Source organism: Schistocerca piceifrons, chromosome 9 (genome assembly GCF_021461385.2).
Source record: "Schistocerca piceifrons isolate TAMUIC-IGC-003096 chromosome 9, iqSchPice1.1, whole genome shotgun sequence".
Classification (NCBI taxonomy): Eukaryota; Metazoa; Arthropoda; class Insecta; order Orthoptera; family Acrididae; genus Schistocerca; species Schistocerca piceifrons.
The window spans coordinates 34,976,519-34,997,498 of record NC_060146.1 but is presented as its reverse complement, the minus strand read 5'-3'; the positions used below and the strand labels follow the sequence as shown (position 1 = coordinate 34,997,498).

General features: G+C 41.1%; 1 protein-coding gene across 1 annotated transcript in view; it reads left to right on the top strand.

The window, feature by feature from the left end:
* LOC124716912 (putative ATP-dependent RNA helicase DHX57) overlaps window positions 1-20,980 on the top strand; it is a 232,224-nt gene that overhangs the window by 140,281 nt on the left and 70,963 nt on the right. The gene's annotated exons all lie outside the window — the stretch shown is intronic.

The window sequence follows — 20,980 nt, the reverse complement described above, 5'->3', positions numbered from 1 at the left end:
CAGAACATGCAGGGATTGTCATCAATCCCATGTTGAGGTAACAACACCCATTTTTCCTGCAGAGCTGCTTGAAAGCCTAGGGGAGTGGTTGGTTGATGCTGACGTCTTGCAACTCATCTTCGCAGTACATCCCAGAATGCTCTATGGGATTCAAATCGTAAAAGTGAGCAGGCCATGCCCTGTGTGAAATATTTTCCATTTCCAAGAAAACATCAACCACCTGTGCCGTGTGGGGTCGAGCATTATTGTCCATCAATATAATGTCTGGGCCCATAGCACCTCAAAGTAACCACACGTGGGGTCCTAAGATCTTGCCGCAATACCTGACAGCAGTTAAAACTTATCGATTCACCCATACAGTTTCAGGAAGAACTGTTCAAGTGGTCAGCATAATCCCATATCAGTCTCTTTCCACAAAGTTTGGGTCCTGAAATCATGTTCCACAATCCCTCCAGATGCAAATCCATTGAGAATCACTCTTCAGAACACATCGGAATTCAGCTGCGAAAAGATCATTGGCTCACTGTTCAAGTGTCGTGGTGCCATGTTGACAACTCCACTCTAGATGTTCCCTTTTGAGAAGGCATATAAGAGGTACACTTGCAGCTAGTCTTGGACAATAAGGGCCACCCCACTGAAGCCTTTTCTATCCCGTTTGCCTCGATGCAACACATGCAGTGTATGCTGTGAGATCAGATGCCAGTTGCTGTGCAGTACTAAGGCGGTACCATCACTCTCTTACAGCCGATAAACGGTCCTCTCTTTCTGATGTCACATGTTGTCAGCCCTACTCTGGTCTTTGGGATACAGTTTTGGTCTCTACAAACTGTTATCACATCCGAGAAAGAACAGAATGATTTACACTAAACCATCGGGCCATATTAGTTTTCGATTGTCTTGCTTCCATTCGTCCTAGGGCTCTCTACTGCAGAAAGCCTGCAGGTGTCTTGTCTTTGGCTGTACACAACTACTATAGATGTGGGACTGTCCAACAAATACTACCCAGTCTGATGGCTGCCCTGACGTCATCGCTGGCATGGTTGTCTGTTGACCGGAATGCCATCTTCCATGCAGAATATGATTGTACGGACATCTGTTGAAAGCTGGTATGATTATATTGTCACTTAAATGAAACAATGGAAAATCCAGGATGGAATGTAACAATGTTAGGGAAGGAAAGTTGCTGCTCCTCATATAGCAGAGATACGGAGTCAAGATAGGCACAACAAAAAGATTCACACAATTGTAGCTTTCGGCCATTAAGGCCTTTGTCAGAAATACACACTCATGTGCACGTGCCCACACACATACACACACACACACACACACACACACACACACACACACACACACACGTCTGCAGTCTCAGGCAACTGAAAACACACTACAAGCACCAGTGCATGATGGGAGTGGCGACTGGGTGGGGGTAAGGAGGAGGATGGGGCGGGGAGGGGAGGGGTGGTATGGTGGGGGTGGCATACAGTGAAGTGCTGCAGTTTAGACGGTGGACAGGAGAGAAGGTGGGGGGGGGGGCGGGGTGTTAAGTAGTGGAAAGGAGAGAAATAAAAAGAAATTAAAAGACTTGGTGTGGTGGTGAAATGACAGCTGTGTAGTGCTAGAATGGTAACAGGGAGGGGGCTGGATGGGTGAGGACAGTGCCTAATGAAGGTTGAGGCCAGGAGGGTTATGGGAACGTAGGATGTATTGCAGGGAGAGTTCCCACCTGCGCAATTGAGAAAAGCCGGTTTTGGTGGGAAGGATCCATATGGCACAGTCTGTGAAACAGTCAAAGAGATGAGGGATATCATGTTTGGCAGCGTGTTCAGCAACAGGATGGTCCACTTGTTTTTTGGCCACAGTTTGTTGGTGGGCATTCATCCAGACAGACAGCTTGTTGGCTGTCATGCCTACGTAGAATGCAGCACAGTGGTTACAGGATTCTTGGAACCCATAACACACATTGAAACTCTTGCCCTGCAGGAACTTGAGCAACATGCACAACACCACCTCAAAAAGCTCTCCATCCTGCTCACTTTCTATTCCCACCTAGGAGTACCAGTGTCCACCACCTCTATAACTACCTCCAAACCTCTCCCACATCCCCTCATAGCTGACAGACCCTGTGTTGCAGACCTGCTACACTTACCCACCCTCCGAAACTCCCTACCACCACACACAGAACCCAGAACCTAAACAGACCTGTAACACAGTCATGAACCTTTCCTCCAGAAGCCTTATTCCCAAAGAAATATCAGTCCTTTCCAAAGTCCTCACCTTTTGCCCCACTCGCAAATTCAGTCATACAGGACTTATTAAAGACCTTCTCTCCTTCTCCTGGTCCCTAAAGTGGAAACACTTTTTGGCCACCAACCCGACCAATCAGACTCAACCAAAGACCAATATTGAACCTTGCCTAACTCAGTCCACTCCTCTATCCAACTGTGATCTGCCCCCACTGTCTCCAAATCACCCCCTGTTAACTTGCCATAATTTCTTAACCTCGAACCTTCCTCAAATCCCTCAACATGCAAACTAACCTTACATCCGTAGAACGAACCACAGTCCACCATCTAAAAACAGATCCCAACCTTATAATCCTACCTGCAGACAAAGGCGCCATCACCGTTGTTGTTAACTGCAAGGATTACCTGGCTCCAGTCACTACTCAAATCCTTAGGCCCATCCCAGAACCTCTCCCCAGAGTCCTTCTCTCTACTTACCCCTCCCCCTCCCCACACTCCCACCCTGAGAGAATCTCTGCTCTCGTATACCAACACCTTCAACCTATTACCCAGAACCTATCCTCCTATATAAAAGATACCAACCATTTCCTCCACTGACTCTCTAAGGTTCTTGTCCCTTTACCACAAGGTGCCCTGCTTGTCACTATTGATGCCACCTCCCTGTGCACTTACATTTCTAATGCCCATGGCCTTACTGCTATTGAACACTATCTTTCCAGATGCCCTATAGATTGCAAACCAACAAACCCCTTCCTAGTCACCATGACCAACTGTATCCTCACTCACAATTACTTCTCCTTTGAAGGCATTACCTACAAACAAATATGAGGTACGGCTATGGGCACCTGTATGGCACCATACTATGCCAACCTATTCATGGGGCATCTAGAGGAATCCTTCCTAAAATCCCACAATCCTAAGCACCCACCCAGTTCAGATTCATTGATGACATCTTTGCTATCTGGATTGAAGGTGAGGCCACCCTATCCACATTCTTCCAGAACCTCAACAACTTCTACCCCATTTGCTTCACCTGGTCCTACTCAACCCAACAAGCCACCTTCCTAGATGTTGACCTCCACCTCAAAGATGGCTACATCAGTACCTCTGTCCATATCAAACCTACTAACCACCAGCAATACCTCCACTTCGACAGCTGCCACCCAGTCCTTTCCATTCAGCCTAGCCACCCATGGTCGTGGCATTTGCAGTGACGAGCAGTCCCTCTCAAAATCTGCCGAGGGTCTCACTGAAGCCTTCACTGACCGTAATTATCCTCCTGAACTTGTACAAAAACAAATCTTCCGTGCCTTAGCTTTCCAGTCTCCCATCACCTCCTGAAGTCCCACAGTCCGGACACAGAGGACCATCCCCTCGTAACTCAGTACCATCTGGAACTGGAGCAACTGAATTACATTCTCTGCCAGGGTTTCAGTTACCTCCCATTGTGCCCTGAAATGAGAAATATCCTGCCCAATATCCTTTCCACCCCTCCTATAGATCGTATTCCGCCATCCACCGAACTTACACAATATATTCATCCATCCTTACACAACCCCAGCTCCCAAACCCTTACCTCATGGCTCATACCCCTGTAATAGACCTAGATGCAAAACCTGTCCCGTACATCCTCCTACCACCGCGTACTTCACTTCGGTCACTTAACATCACCCATCCCATCAAAGGCAGGGCTTCCAGTGAAACCAGTCATGTGATTTACAAGCTAAGCTGTAACCACTGTACTGCATTCTATGTAGGCATGACAACCAACAAGCTGTCTGTCCGGATGAATGGCCACCGACAAACTGTGACTAAAAAAACAAGTGGATCATCCTGTTACTGAACACGCTGCCAAACATGATATCCCTCATTTCAATGACAGCTTCACAGCCTGTACCATATGGATCCTTCCCACCAACATCAGCTTTTCTGAATTGTGCAGGTGGGAACTTTCCCTGCAATACATCCTACATTCTTGTAACCCTCCTGGCCTCAACCTTCATTAGGCACTGTCCTCACCCATCCAGCCCCCTCCCTGTTCACATTTCAGCACTACACAGCTGTCATTTCACCACCACACCAAGTCTTTTAATTTCTTTTTATTTCTCACCTTCCCACTACTTAACCCCCACCCTTACCCATCTTCTCTCCTGCCATCCGTCTAAACTGCAGCAGTTCAGTGTCCCCCACCTTTACCATACTAGCCCTCCCCCTTCCCACCCCAGCCTCCTCCTTACCCCCATCCAGTTGCCACTCCCATCATGCACTGATGCTGCTGCTCTCAGTGTGGTTTCAGTTGTCTGAGACTGCAGATTTGTGTGATAGTTGTGTGTGTGTGTGTGTGTGTGTGTGTGTGTGTGTGTGTGTTGCTGAGAAAGGCCTTAAGGGCCGAAAGCTGTAATTCTGTGAATCCCTATATTGTCACTTAGGCACAGGATGAGGATATAGCTGTTTGTTGCTTTAATTTTGGACACCAGTGTATATTCAATGTCTCTTTCTCCCTCTATACACACACACAAATTGTTCTGTAAATTAGTAGTAGTTGTCAAGTAACTTTGATTTCAGTTGGTGTTTGAAGTTTATTTTAGTATCAGTTAAATGCTTTACTTCACTGGGTAGGTGGTTGGAAGATTTTTAAAGATGAATCCCTTATTCCTTTCTGTGTTTGACAAAAAAGGAAATTGAATTGTGGGCGACCGAGGAAAAGATTGACAAAAGAAATGCTATATGTGGTGCAGAGTTTTTTATGGCGCAGATTCCTGGACATTCTGAAAAAATAAGAGGGCTAGGGACATTGGAAATGTGGTTACAAATGAAATGTTGTATGAGTTGGGAAGATGGTGAAGAATGAGGCTGTGTCAAGAATAGTGGGTGCAAATAGAAACATCTTACACACCATAAGGAAAAGAAGGAAAAAAAAATAAAATGTTTTTGTTCATGCTGTCCGGCACACTTCATGAAGTTGATCAATGACATTATTATTATTATTATTATTATTATTATTATTTACATTATTTACTTTTCCAGCCTTCTCTGATAAGTGCTGGTTTGCTCCTTCCTAATTGTGCAATATCTTTTCATTTGTTCTGATTTTTTTATGTCTTTCTTCATGTGTAAATACCCCTTTGATTGTGTGTTGGATGTCTGTTTTTGGTGTAAATCTTATTTTTTGTCTATTTTTGGTAATTATTTTATTTTATTATTTTATTTTTCAGCTTCTTGAGATTTTCTGTTTTGTTTTGCAGATCATCCAGGCTCATTTCAGTTCTTCTGTGTCCTCTCTAATTTCCTTGATCCATCCTACTTATTGTTTCAGGTATCAGATTGCCTATATAATTCTTCTTATTAATTTGGTTGCTGGTGTCCTCATGATATTGTTAAAGAAATATGTTCTCTTCTTATGTATAGTCTCTGTACACTACTTCGTTTGGAACTATCCTGCTTTATCCACATTTTTATATCTTTTAATTATACTTGATCTAGTTATTCTTCTCTCCACATTTAGAATTTTGTCAGTTCTGTTTCACTGAGTTACTTTAAAAATAATTTCAATTGCATGTGTTACCTCTGGCTGAACCACCATCTCTTAGTGTTTTAATTTTGTTGTGCTTGAAGACATTGTTTATTGTACGCCTTTATCATGTTGTTAGTTCACTGTTGCCGGGTATGTTTTTCATCCAAGTTGTATGTTATTAATTCTCCTCGGTATTCAAATTGTTTCAGTGTTTTTATTTTTCTGTTGTTTACTGTTACGTGGTTTATTACTTGTCAGTCCATTACCATCATCTCTGTCTTTTTGAATGATATCTGGAGTCCTATTTTTTGTGCTATATTTTGTAGTCTTCTTATTTGATTTCTGGCTTTTTGTTTGTTGTTAGCCAGTAATGCCGAATCATCTGCAAATCCAACACAATTCAAATTGTTTTGATCTTTTTTGGTTTCATTTCATATTTCCTTGGGATTTTCCTTGTACTGTGGTCTCATAAAGTCTTCCAGAGCTCAGTCAAAGAGTGGAGGCGATAACCCATCACCCTACTGTAAATGGCTCAGATAGTTCTCTTCACAATTTTACATTGGATTTTGTGTTTGTGGGGGTTAATTTTATCTTTTTTTTTATTAATTTGCAATGAAGTCCAAAATCCCTTAATATTTCCAGCACTGAAGATCTATGGAGACAATTATAAGCCTTTTGCAGTCTACAAAGGTTATGACTTGTTATTTTTGTTTTCTTTTGTAGATATCCGTTCCTAATTTTAAATTGATTATCTGTTCTGAGCAATTTGTCCAATTTCTCAGTCCTCCTTTGTAGTCTCTTAGTTCCTGTTCAAGTTTATCTTTGCAGCAGCTGTACAGAATTCTTGACAAGAATTTATAAGTGGTATCTAAGAGCAAAATTCAGATTTGTTTTTCTTCCTTTTGTGTAATGAATGTATTATAGATGTAATCCAGTGTTCTGGTAGTGATTTGTTCCTGTTGCTGTGTCGTGATGTGAAAACATTTAGCATAATCAGCAAAGATATTGTTAGAGTTGCACAGATGTTTGATCTTTTCTACATGCTTTGTAGTTTTTAAGCTCTATTAAAGCTTTGTATATTTGATGGATTGTTGGCAGGTTTATATTTCCTGGTTGTGTTTTTATTGTGGTTTCTGTGTTTAATGTAGTTATGGGGATTGTCTCAGCTACGTAGTTTGTTAAATTTTTCTACTAAGGTTTCTGTATCCTCTATTGCTATGGGTCATTTTATTTTTATCTTTCAGAATTAGTGTTGGAGAATTGTACATATGGAGTTCTCTCCTAAATGTTTTGGAGCAATCTTGTGGGTTTGTTTTCTCTCTATTTGTTTCTGTGAAAAGGATATCTTCTTGGTATTGGCGTTTAACCCTCTTGATTATTTTTGTGGTTTATTTTTCTTTGATGCATGACTTCCAAGTATGACTCTTCTGTTTTTGGCTCTGATGTCTTAACCTGACCTGGCATCTGTCTTTCACTGTTTTATCACATTCATCATTCCACCATTGGCATTTCTTCTTGGATTTATTGGGCCACTTGGTCAGCTGAGAAATTACTTTCTGTAGCTCACATGTTAATTTTATATTTGTAGTTTGTTCTTCATATCCATTGTTTTTTATCAATTTATGACAGTCATTGATTCTCTTCTTTTTGGGGTCAAAATTTTTCTTTATCAGTTGTGTGAATTAGATTTTTATATTAATCAGCAATGATTTGAACAGGTTTTACTTCCTCTGAGAGAAACCACATTTTAAATTTCCTTCTTGTTGTTCTTGCCCATGCAGATATGATCCAGATGACATTCTTTTTTTTTTTTTTTCAGGCTTGGTGTTTTCAGATTTTCAGTTTACTTTGTCTTCTCATGAAGTGTCTTGACTTTGAGATCACAGCATGCTTTCCGCAGAATTATGCCAGCTTTGTGCCATTCTTGTTTGTACATCTTTCTATTGGTCATTTCCCTATAACATCTATACATCTATTTTCCATTTCTAACTGAGCATTTAAATCACCAATTGCAATTTGGTATCACTTTTGTTGATATTTGTTGCTGCCTGATGCAAAATCTCCATATCTTATCTGTACCAAAGTAAATAATCAATTTTGGAAAATATAATATAATTGGGTAAATAAAAAGTACTAACAAAGTGGCTGCAGGAGATCACACTTGTAAATGTTAAGAAATTTGCAAGCTTTTGGAGCCAGTGGCTCCTTGTGGCAGAAGGGTTGAAGGGAAAGGAAGAGGGCTGAAGGAAAAGGACTGATGAGTTTTAGGAGATTGGGAGAGCTCAGAAAAGTTGTTCAGAACCCCAGGTCAGGTGAGACTTACCGGACAGGCAACTTGACATCTTCTCTGTGTTTTTCCTAGTATTTTTATCATTAGTTCTGGTGTTTGTATTCATTATCTAGTGTATTCTATTTTCAGCTTTTATAGTTAGTGTTGAAAGCCTAGGCAATTGTGCTATAAATTCTATTGTGAATACTATTATTTTGAATTTGATCACAAATCCTGTTCGAAATTGTGGACATTGCTTCATTTCTCTTTTCTTTGGTATTTCCTTGTAAATGCTATACCCTTGTAATTACTTAGGTTGCTGATGAGTGTTTCTCCTTTCTTGAAGTCCAGTTATCAGAATTCCATGGATGACTTATATAAAATTTTTTGCTTTATGAAAATAATTTAGGAGTAAAGGAGATAGTCAAGCTAGAGCTAGAAAAGAAAGGCAGGAGGATGGAAGAGTGGTTGAGATGGGTAACTAGCAGTTTGGAGGAGGCAGCTGGTTTTCCAACAAGGAAATTGGGAGGGAGGGGCTGCAGGTGAGTTGGCTAGGCATGTGATACACGCATACTGGAGCTGGTGAGATGTGGCATGTGATGTAGCTGATTTGGGGATGAGGATTAGGAGGGGTGACAGGGCAGAGGAAGGGGAAGCTGTTGGGTAGGTCAGAAGGTCAGGGGACAGTCGGTTAGTGGACGTTGAGGCCACGAGGATTGCAGGAGCAGAGGAGAAGTAGTGAGGATAACTCCCGTCTGCGCAGTTCAGGAAAACTGGTGGCTGGTGGAGGGATCTGAATGTAGCCATTGAACATGAGCATGTTGTGTTCAATTGTATGTTGTACCACTGAGAGGAGAATTTTGTTCTTGGCCACAGTTTGGTTGACAGCCGATTGATTAATATACCAACATAAAAAGCTGTGCAGTGTTTACAGAAGAGGTGGTAGATGACATGGCCATTTTTACAGTTGTCCCTTATTTCTGATGGAATAGGATAAACCACTGGAAGGACTGGATTACGGATTGTGGAGTTGGTGGATTGGGCAGGTCTTGCACCTGGGTCTTGGTCACGGATATGGCACCTGCGCAAAGGGGATTGAGTGAGGGTGTCATAGGGATGAACCAGAATATAGTATAGGCTGAATGGGTGGTGGAACACCACTTTCGGAGGGGTACAATCAATCTTGGGTAGAATGTCCCCATGTTTCCAGGCATACGGTTAAGTTATTCCAATACTGGGTGGCAAAGGGAGGCATCCCTTTGTAACTGAGTCTTCAGGATGGCGGGAGGATTAGCTTTGTGTGAGAGTACGGCACGGGAAATCTATCTGCGGAGTAGGTTGGACAGGCAGCGCATAACAGGTAACCGACTGCACCCATTCTGTAAGTTATCTGGTGTCTCGAAAACTTTTCACCAGTGCATTACATCACTGTGACATTGTGTTTGTCAGAAAGTGCATATTAAATCCAATAAAATACCCGACTAGGCTTACTCAGATAAATGTGCTTTCCTTTCTTACAGACTGCCAAGTAAATTAGTTGAGGTTTGATTTGTGAAAAGCAACTACTACCATTTATTGTACAACATAATTAGTATAAAAATTCTTCCAAGCCATTTGTGGCTGTTTTCAGCTAATAATAACATAATTAGTATAATGTTGTCTATCCTATTGTGCACAGAGCAGGGTAGTTGATATAATTTTTTCAATCCTATTGTGAACAGAGCATCATCTTGGTGGGTTTGTATCTGCCCTTTAAGCAACATCACTATTGACGATGCTGTAATGATTTAAAATTCTGTTTTGTATTTTACATTCAGCTTCATGTTTTATATTTACTTAGAAATTCACAAGCAATTTCTCAGCACACCGTAATACAATCTGATGCTGCATTTTCTTTTCTCTCTCTTATGGAACATATAAAGATCAGCTGTATCGGTTTTTAAAGCAACAGTATGCTATAGGACACCTTGAACCCATTAACAACAGTGTGTCCCTTAAACATTAAATCTTATTGTACGCATTTTAACTAAATGTGTAGATGGTTTAAACTGTTGGATAATTATGATTCAGTAGTTAATTACAAAATAGTCTATTGCAATCACAGGTAGTTGACTTCTCAGTATAAAAGAAAAACACTAGCTGGTGTAAAGGAAACTTCTGAAAACGTCTTTGTTGTAATGACTTCCATCCCAATTCGCGTATCATATTTGCCACACTCTCTCCCCTACTACGTGATAATACAAAACGAGCTGCCCTTTTTTGCACCCTTTCGATGTCCTCCGTCAATCCCACCTGGTAAGGATCCCACACCGTGCAGCAATATTCTAACAGAGGACGAACGAGAGTAGTGTAAGCTGTCTCTTTAGTGGACTTGTTGCATCTTCTAAGTGTCCTGCCAATGAAACGCAACCTTTGGCTCGCCTTCCCCGCAATAATATCTATGTGGTCTTCCCAACTGAAGTTGTTCGTAATTTTAACACCCAGGTACTTAGTTGAATTGACAGCCTTGAGAATTGTACTATTTATCGAGTAATCGAATTCCAACAGATTTCTTTTGGAACTCATGTGGATCACCTCACACTTTTCGTTATTTAGTGTCAACTGCCACCTGCCACACCATACAGCAATCTTTGCAACTGATACTGGTCTTCGGATGACCTTACTAGACGGTAAATTACAGCATCATCTGCGAACAACCTAAGAGAACTGCTCAGATTGTCACCCAGGTCATTTATATAGATCAGGAACAGCAGAGGTCCCAGGACGCTTCCCTGGGGAACACCTGATATCACTTCAGTTTTACTCGATGATTTGCCATCTATTACTACGAACTGTGACCTTCCTGACAGGAAATCACGAATCCAGTCGCACAACTGAGACGATACCCCATAGGCCCGCAGCTTGATTAGAAGTCGCTTGTGAGGAACGGTGTCAAAAGCTTTCCGGAAGTCTAGAAATACGGAATCAACTTGAGATCCCCTGTCGATAGTGGCCATTACTTCGTGCGAATAAAGAGCTAGATGCATTGCACAAGAACGATGTTTTCTGAAACCATGCTGATTACGTATCAATAGATCATTCCCTTCGAGGTGATTCATAATGTTTGAATACAGTATATGCTCCAAAACCCTACTGCAAACCGACGTCAATGATATAGGTCTGTAGTTCGATGGATTACTCCTACTACCCTTCTTAAACACTGGTGCGACCTGCGTAATTTTCCAATCTCTAGTTACAGATCTATCGGTGAGCGAGCGGTTGTATATGAGTGCTAAGTAGGGAGCTATTGTATCAGCGTAATCTGAAAGGAACCTAACCGGTATAAAATCTGTACCTGAAGACTTGCCCGTATCAAGCGATTTGAGTTGCTTCGCAACCCCTAAGGTATCTACTTCTAAGAAACTCATGCTAGCAGCTGTTCGTGTTTCAAATTCTGGAATATTCCATTCATCTTCCCTGGTGAAGGAATTTCGGAAAACTGCGTTCAATAACTCCGCTTTAGCGGCACAGTCATCGGTAACAGTACCATCAGCACTGCGCAGCAAAGGTATTGACTGTGTCTTGCCGCTTGTGTACTTTACATACGACCAGAATTTCTTCGGATTTTCTACCAAATTTCGAGACAATGTTTCGTTGTGGAACCTATTAAAGGCATCTCGCATTGAAGTCCATGCCAAATTTCGCGCGTCTGTAAATTTTAGCCAATCTTCGGGATTTCGCGTTCTTCTCTCTTGTAGGTGTTAGACCATTGCCTTCCTCTCACCCTTGAAATGACTTACCTGATCAGTTACACACAACTATTTAATGTGTGCTGTTAATCACGGTGCACCTCGATATTCTTCACATTAACAGTTCGTCTGCAGCTCGCGGTCTACTGGCTAGCATTGCTGCCCGTGGATCAGGGATCCCAGGTTCGATTGCCGCCCAGGTCAGGGATTTTCTCCGCCCAGGGACTGGGTGTTTATGCTGTCCTCATCATTTCATCATCATTTAGGAAGTGGCAGACTAGACAGTGAAAAGATTGGGAATTTGTAAAGGTGCTGATAACGCCTCCGTTGAGTGCCCCACAAACCAAACCATCACATTAACAGTTCATTGCCAGAAGTGAAAGTAATGACAAGAGACAGAAAAAAAGATCTAAGGATGAACTGGGGGCTGGACCTCCAAGCCTTTGGATTTACAGTCACTTCGCCAAAAAATCACACACAGTTGTGTTGTACCTCTGCTAAATTCATTCCAAACAATGGAAAATCTGATTTGGAATAATAGTTACATTATTAATTAAGCAAGATTGTTACAATATGGGAGAGGTGTTGAGTGGCGCAAAAGTGTGCTTAAAGAGTAGACTGTAGGGTATTATTCAGCATCAGACTAAGTCTTTAGTCTTTCAGCAGGTAAATATCTCTCTCTCTCTCTCTCTCTCTCTCTCTCTCTCTCTCTCTCTCTCTCTCTCTCACACACACACACACACATACACACAGTGGCCACTTATTTTGAGGCACTGGAAGTGCACTGCAGAGGGAGGGAGGGAGAGAGAGAGAGAGAGAGAGAGAGAGAGAGAGAGTGTGTGTGTGATTTGTGTGTGTGTGTGTGTGTGTGTGTGTTCCTTCTTCTGATGAAGGACTTCATCAAACAGCTGAATATATCCTACAGCCTGCTTTCAACACTTTTGAAGTCCAGCGTCTTAGAAAAATTTCGGACCCTGAAGACCCGTCATTTATGCCATTAATTCAAATATTACTGTCACATGTTCGAGAGATCTTAAAAGGCAGTATACACTAGGAAATACCAAGCCTCAAGGTTTATTTTTCTTTTAATTTTAGTTCTATGATAGATAACAAATTTTACTGTTAAGTACAAATATCCTTTCATAAACAAAAAGTGTGAAGTTCTTGATAAATTTCACATTTAACTGACTCTTGTATGGAGAAGCCCGAAACATTTTGTTACGCTCAGGAGTATGTTGCAATCTGGGCAATATTAGCAAGTTTCATTCCTGCTTGACTTGCTAGTAGATTGTTTCATCTCAGTTGCAGCAATTTTATCAGGAAAGTGTCTTCTTTCAAGCCTTGTGCTGATAGCTTCACTAATAGCAATTACTTCAGCCAGTATTGTGACATTTGGAAGAGTCCTTTACCAGTTTCTTCAGATTTTGCCTCTCAAATATTTCTTCCTCCAGTCCAGAATCATTCAGTTATTTGTCTTGAGTTTCTGAAATTTCTTATTCACTCAACAAATCTGTCATATTTGTCGCAGAATTACAGGAAATATCAAAACCTAATGAGTACATGCATGAACTTCACAAGACAGTCACCAGAATGGTAACTCCAATGTTCACTGTCGTTTAATTTTATAAACTAAAAGAAGAGGACAGCACCTGTCAGGAGACAGTATAATGGATTATACTGTAAATGATGAAAGTACGTGAATGCAGCTTGCCGCTAACTTGGTGTAATGTCTCTCACACATAAACCTGTACAGTAAAGTAAGGGCCTCCTGTTTTATCTTTAGGCTGATCCGTGATAAGACAGGCAAACAATTATACTAATGGAGGATTCTGCGTATTTTCTCTAATTTCATTCACTCTCTCTCTCTCTCTCTCTCTCTCTCTCTCTCTCTCTCTCTCTCTCTGTCCTTTACCTATATACAGTTTTAAATATAATATTTCATTACGTGAACTCAGCCCAATAGAATCACTGGTGGAGCCCTTCGTCTTAATATTCAGCGGCTGGCTTGCTGTAAAAGATCTTTATATCTGTTATTATTGTTAAGCGCTGCATTCAGTTGGTAAAATCGATCGTTTGAACGATTCGTTCATTTTACGACAGATTTAGAATTTCAGATGTGTCCGAAGCCTTTTTGGACGATTTTATAAAATCTCGGTGATTGCAGGCTCTCTTCGTCACAACTGAAACTTCTCCACTAATTACAGGGCCAAGACAATCATCAATGATTCAGACAGAGAACTCATTCGTCATTCACTCTAGAATAAAAGGGTCACAAACCTTATTTTTGAGGAAAATTATATATTCAATCCATCTCCATTACATGTTCCGTTTTCTGTTGATTCCAGATCTTACTTAATTTGCATTTACAGTTTTTCTCTCTCTTCAAATAACCCGCTAGTGGCACAAACGTTAATAGCTCGCTTTAGCGAGAAGAAGAGCAAATATGTCTCTTTTAGCAACCCGACAATCTTCCAACAGATACTTCCGAAGCTGTCCTAGTTATCCGTCTATAATAACCTTGGAGAATACATATATGTCTCTCTGTTATTACAAAGAATAAACGTACTAGAAAAATACCTTGGCGTCGACGAGCTGTCGGCGCATATATTACTAGAAAATCCGATCAGATACTTTCCAAAAGGGAATAAATGTGGATGATTTGATTGATAATTATTAATTATTGCGTGGTAGAGGGTAATTTTCCGTGGGGAGATTACAACAGGTAGCATGACATCCATATATTGTTCCAATACAAAACCAGTCCACTTTTCGAGTAATAGTTGGCTCGCATGTCTTGAAATATCGCAGTGCGGAATATATCAACCACAGGCTTTTGAGTGCAGTGATGGAGGGCCAAGTTGCACTTGAGCTTTCAGCAGAGAGAACACACCCACACATTCACACAAGCAAGCACACCTCATTTACACGACCGCTACCACCACCAGCAGTGACGGAATGCGACTGTTACCTGAATAGTAACCTGAGTGTGCTGGGGAGGGGGGATGATAGCAAGTTACAGGTGGGGGAAGAATGCTGTCTGGCAGGGCATGCCAGGACAAGTGACCGCCACGAAACTTTGGCCAAGAGCGAAATGGACCAACCTGTGGCACAACATGCAAGTTGAACGTGGAATACTTGATTATAGTGGCTGCTTCACAACCTGTGCCATTTGGATCCTTCCCTCCACCGCCAGCTTTTCTGAATTGAATTGTGCAGATGGCAGTTAACATTACAACACAAAACAGACACCCCCCCCCCCCCCCCCCCCCCCCCGCGTGTCCTATTACCTCCTCCCTTTTCATGTCCCTCACCCTCATTGTGTGCCACCTCTCCTGTGCCGTCGCCCCCCCTTCCCTGCTCCCCGCTTTCTTTCTCCCACCTCCCAATGCTGTTCCTGGCAGTATCATCATGCCGTGACCCAGTCTCTGCATGCCCCACCATACAGCACTCTTCTCTCTCCCCAGCCATACCCTGCCATCCCTCCTCCTTCCCTGCCACACTCTGGATTGCTATTCGTGTGACAGTAACATTCCAATCAGAGCTGCTGGTGGTAGTGGTCACAGTGTGTAGGAGATGTGCTTGCTAGTGTAAATGTGTGTGTTAGTATTGTATACTGAAGAAGACTTTGGCTGAAAGCTATAATGTGTAACAGTCTTTCCGTTGTGCCTGTCTGCAACTCAGTGGGTCATCTTTATGATGAGTGGCAATCTATCTCAGTCCAAAGAATCACGTAATAGTGCCACACTTTAATTATATCTTCAAGAATAGCACAAATACAGCACCAGCCTAACCAGATGCACTTTTTTTTTAAAAATCATCAGTCTTTCAACTGGTTTGATTCTGTTGTCAGTCTGCTCTATCTGGAACAAATGTCCGCCCGCAGTAGCTGAGTGGTCAGCATGACAGAATGTCAATCCTAAGGGCCTGTGTTCGATTCCTGGCTAGGTCAGAGATTTTCTCCACTCAGGGACTGGGTGTTGTGTTGTCCTAGTCATCATCATTTCATCCCCATCGACGTGCAAGTCACCGAAGTGGCGTCAAATCGAAAGACTTGCACGCGGCAAATGGTTTACCCGACGCGAGGCCCTAGTCACACGACATTTACATTTACACTTGGAAAAAATCTCTTCATTCCTAAGTAACTACCAAACCCAGCACCTGTTTGATAGTTATCTTGGTCTGCCCTACCGCCCCTTTACTGCCATTCCCAGCACAGTGTTTGCTTTTCCAGGATACTATAACTGATGCCCCTTTTAGCATGTCCCTTCTTCTACTAAGTGTCTTCCGTTAACTTTAATCTCATATTCAATGTAGCACATCTTCATTTCATAGTTTATGTATTCACTTCACTTCTCACGCTCTTTGAAAGCACCACATTTTAAATGATTACAGTTTCTGATTCACCAGAGCTATCAGGCTGGTGGCAGCAACTTACATTTCACTGTCATTATCTTCTTCTCACTTAAACATATCCAGTTTGTTTGAACATATGGCATAAAACTGATTTATGTAATGAACTATTCTCCCACATTGTGATTGTGTAACCTTACAGACAGTAACTCACACCCATGGAATGCCACTTCCTCCTGGCTTTCCATGCTAAGCATGATCTGATTTGTTTGGTTCTGATGTTGGTGAGCTAACCATGTACAGTTGAACTGTTTTTAATTTTCTCCATAAAAGTAGTTTTTATTCTTTGATGTAATGTTTGAAACTGCATTCAGGGTTGAGGGGCTGCTTGGGGCCTGGTTCCCCTTAACACTACCTTCTATACCGGCTGCCTCTATCGCCCACTTGTAGTATGTTTGAGTTGCTTTTAGATGCAGTTTGCCCTTTTTCAGCCTCACCCAATTTTCTCTGTTAGGGATAGCAAGCACACTGTTGAACAGTGTGTAATGCTACACTCTTCATTACTTTGACCATAATGGATCAAGGGTTGGATGACTTTGGAAAGGACAGCTCCTGTTGTATGCAGAGCCCCGTGGCACACCCACTTGTTACCTTAATTATTTCTTTCACCTTGTATTATCATTGACAGTCCAGCTGATATACATTATGTCTTTAGTCTCTCACTTTAACTGTTATGACTCTCCTGACTAGAAGGTATGTTTTACTGTGTCACTGTCTTTGCCGTTAACAGGGTTGGTGTGGGGTCAGATGTGGGTTGGGTTTCTCTCCTCATAAATGAGCTCTGGGAGACACCTTGTCTGCTCTGACTTACTTAACAATTGATCCACATACTTTTACTTCCCAGTAAATTATTTCTCAGCACTGTCATCAAAAGCGTCCTCAGTGACTTGATTTTATCACCACTATGCAATTTAAATTTAAAATTGTAGCAGTACCAATTTCTATTTGCACAAGCAAATCGGACTTCATAGAGATAAACTAACAGGGTGTATACGACTCGGGACAACTGGGAGATTCGGGAAAAACCCGGGAATTTTTTCAACCGGGAGAACACCAGGAAAAACCCGGGAATATTTTGGAATTCCGGGAATATTTTGGAATTCCGGGAATATTTTGGAATTCCGGGAATTTTTTGGAATTCTGGGAATTTTTCATTGTTTTAGTTTTCAGTTAAATTTTTGTAATTTTGACTGGTAAGAACTGTTACTCTAACAAAGGATATTACTGTATCCCGCTGCTGCAGAATAATACTTCAACAATAAAACATAAACAAGAGAAAAAAAAGGAAAATAGCTTGAATTGTAAAGGAAATGCGCCATATATGACGACGACACATAGTCCTCATGCAAGCGTCTGCCAACAGCAAATGTGTCAAAGGCTTTGCGAAGACTGTGCAGTACTTCATAACAACAAATTCTCTCCGATGAGTGTGAAATCACAACTGTTTACATTTGATTCGTGTTAGCAGTTACGAGCGGGCTCATGCACATGCGCAGTTGAGTCGCATTTTAGTAGTAGATCCTCCCGCTTCTGGCTATAGGAATGTGGCTGTTGGCTGTGCAAGCAGTGGCAGCAAGCGGCTAGATGCTGCCGGGAAAAGGGGGTGCCAAATTCATATTCTCGAGGCGAAAAAACCTTGTTTCACAAAGCCCCTAGCATCCAGCGCACGTTGATCTATCGATCATTTATATGATTTTGAAACGCATCCCTGTTGGTTTTTGAACATTTTTGAATACATTTTAAGTTCATTTCTGAATGAACTATAAGTTGATTTTTGAATGTGTGGATAGTGTACGTGATGTCTCTGTCAGGAGAATCCTCGTCGCATCTAGAAATAAACTTTCCGCAGACAAAAGGGATGTGGCTACATGAGCTGAGCGGAGTAAAGCCGAACGAATGAATGCCAATCGCTGTCATATTATGTACTTGATTGGGTTTTCAAATGATCAGCGTTGTTATAATTACTAGCGAAATCCTTAGATTCAGTCTACCAGAATGTAACTAAACGACTACAGGAATAACAAGTGAAAAAGATTGTGTATTATCTTCTCGTTGTATCCAAGAAAATGAAATTGTGACAGAAAAGTTTTGGCCAGATCGTTACACTAGTAAGGACCAGTTGTACAGTCCCCGGCTACCAGCCGCTTAAGTTCTATTTTGGAAGTAACGCAGAAAAATTTTGTTCGAATATGTAACAATGCTTCACCGCAAAATAATCGCAGGGTAACTAAACCAGTGATTCTGGCAGGGTTAGTGAAGTTAATCGGCGAACAAATTTTCACAGTGGCAGGAATAGCTACAGAATTGGTGATGACAAGATGGTTTGTTAGAACGAGGAAGCAGAAGAAACGGGGACATCACACCAATTGTGGAAGAATAAGATGATTCCAAATTTATATAAAAATTTTGTAATACTACTTTTCGATCTCATGCTTGAGAAACTGGTGCGTATGAATGAAATGTGAAACTATTTCCTAACATAAAGCTTTTTGCTTTTAGTAGGCCTAATAGGCATTTGATATTGTTACTTTGTGAATTATATTCTGTCATGTTATAAAAATGACCATTAGTGCCAATACAGTATTGCTTATTTGGTGTGTTACAAAATTGCTGCTATATTAGAAAGGCCTATTTTGATAATCATCTTGTGGTGCAGTTCTTCTTGTCGTCTCTGTGCTTGCTAAGAAAATGGGATGAGAAGTTCCGCCTTATGCAAGACACCCCTTTTCTTTTGTTTCACCCATACACGTTTCAGCACTTTTGTGCTATCGTCAGTGGGTTCTATTTTTATTTTTAACTTACATGATGTTATTGTTCACTTGTTTTGGTAGCTGTTCTGCTACACAATATACAACTTGTCATAGTTTTGAAGTTGTGGTATGTTTTCCTGTGTTGTTGGCGAAGTAAATAGGCTTACTTCTTTGCCTGTGTTCACGTGGCAATGCAGTTTTTCCAATTACTCAAAACATAGGTGGAGTTTTCGCTGCCATTACGTGTTGTTGTGTACAACACAAAAGAAAAAAGGTGTCTTGCATAAAGCGGAACTTCTCATCTCATAGGCCTATTTTGTTTTATCTAGCATACAGTGACAAAATAGACGTAATCAGATCGAGAAACCACGCCAGTCTTGGGAATTATTAGTGTTAACAGCTTTTTCAGTATCAGATAACGATATTTCCATTTTTCGTGTAGCAAAATGTTTGACGAACTTTGGTGAGGTAATAGATTCATGCGCAGAAAAGAAAGCACGCCATGTAAAGCTGTAGCAAGATTAGAGAGAAAAAAATGCTAGGAGGTAAGGATTGAAGAAGTGTGTACTTTCTTGCTTGTCTCTTGCCTATGTTGGTTTTATGTAGCCTGTATTAGCCTGTATTTAATTTTATGTCACACAAAACAGCAAGTTATCAGCTAACAGACAATAAAGAGTGCAAATTTTCTGAAGATTTCATGTACTCCCGATTACAAATAATCCCATCTGCTATTAATGGCGAGTTTTTAAAAAAATAATAATAAAAAAGAAGGGCAGGCTGTCAAACCGGCCGAGTGGGAGCAGGAGAGGCACCACAGGACATTTCAATTTCCACTGACCTGAATATAGTTTGATGGCATCGCTTACAAAATATACACCTTCCAATTCCACAGAGCAAAATACAGTGACGTGCGATAGAAGAATGCTGTATGAAGAGGCGTGGTACTGCACTTTGGCACACTTAAGACCAAATAACAAGTCATACATTTTCTCAAACACATATGTTTTATGTTTCAAACTTTTCAGAATGATGTGCCCTACAAGATGCACATATTTTTGAAATTTCGATTTTTTAAATATTGACCCAGTTCGCAAATATCGTAGATCCGGGGCTGATGCGCAGAGCAGCCTGAGTTATAGTGGGTAGTCTCCACGTGACCCATGTTTACGTTTAGTAATTTTGCTGTTTCCCCTTGTTTTACTCTCACGTCAAATGAAAATAAAACGGATATCTATGGCTGGGAGATATCAAGTGAATTATAATACAGTCACATAATTACGAAAGGTTTAAATATTTAATTAGTTTCAAATTTTATTTTATTTCCACCTTTCGGACAGTCAAGCATTAATCGCCTTGCGGAACAATGAAGTTATTTTTGTCTGTTTGCTAAAGAAATTGGGCTTTTATTAACCTTTTCCGCAGAGGCAGTCAATGTATTTGAAACAAAATTTTTAATTCCACAGTACTGGCTAATTTCAACTGTTCGCTGTGTTTCAAGTGCACGTTTTCATCTTCTAGCATGTATGGCATTACACCATAATAAAGAACCAAACATGATGTAATACAGTACTGGTGCTCCAAGAAAATTTACACCCCGAAAACCACACTGGAAAGCTTAATATCAGGTCGAGGTCTACTTCGTTGGGAATATGGACATACGAATGTGTACTTTAAGTTGCAGTTTAAATGTGCACATTTTAGTATGGTTCACGAAATTCTGATGCTCTTGGAGTACTCTGTGATGTCTTGCTGCTTTTACATCAGAATGTAAGATCTTTTAATGTTTTACATGTACGTACATACGGGCTTCCTACTTCATGGTAGCTGCACAAGCGCGTTGTCGCCTGTTACCTGGCGCTCTATGGAAACTGCTGAAACGAACCTATTTCTAACAGGTCGCGGAAAAATATTGGGAATGCTGGTTTGAAAAGCGTTACTTTCAAAGTAAATATCCTTTAACATAAGTTGGACTATGCGCGAGAATGTACCATGAATTTCTTAAATTACAGAGCGTTTGAGTCTCATTTAAAAATCAACTCTTTGATGACGAGCCATTTAGAAGCATG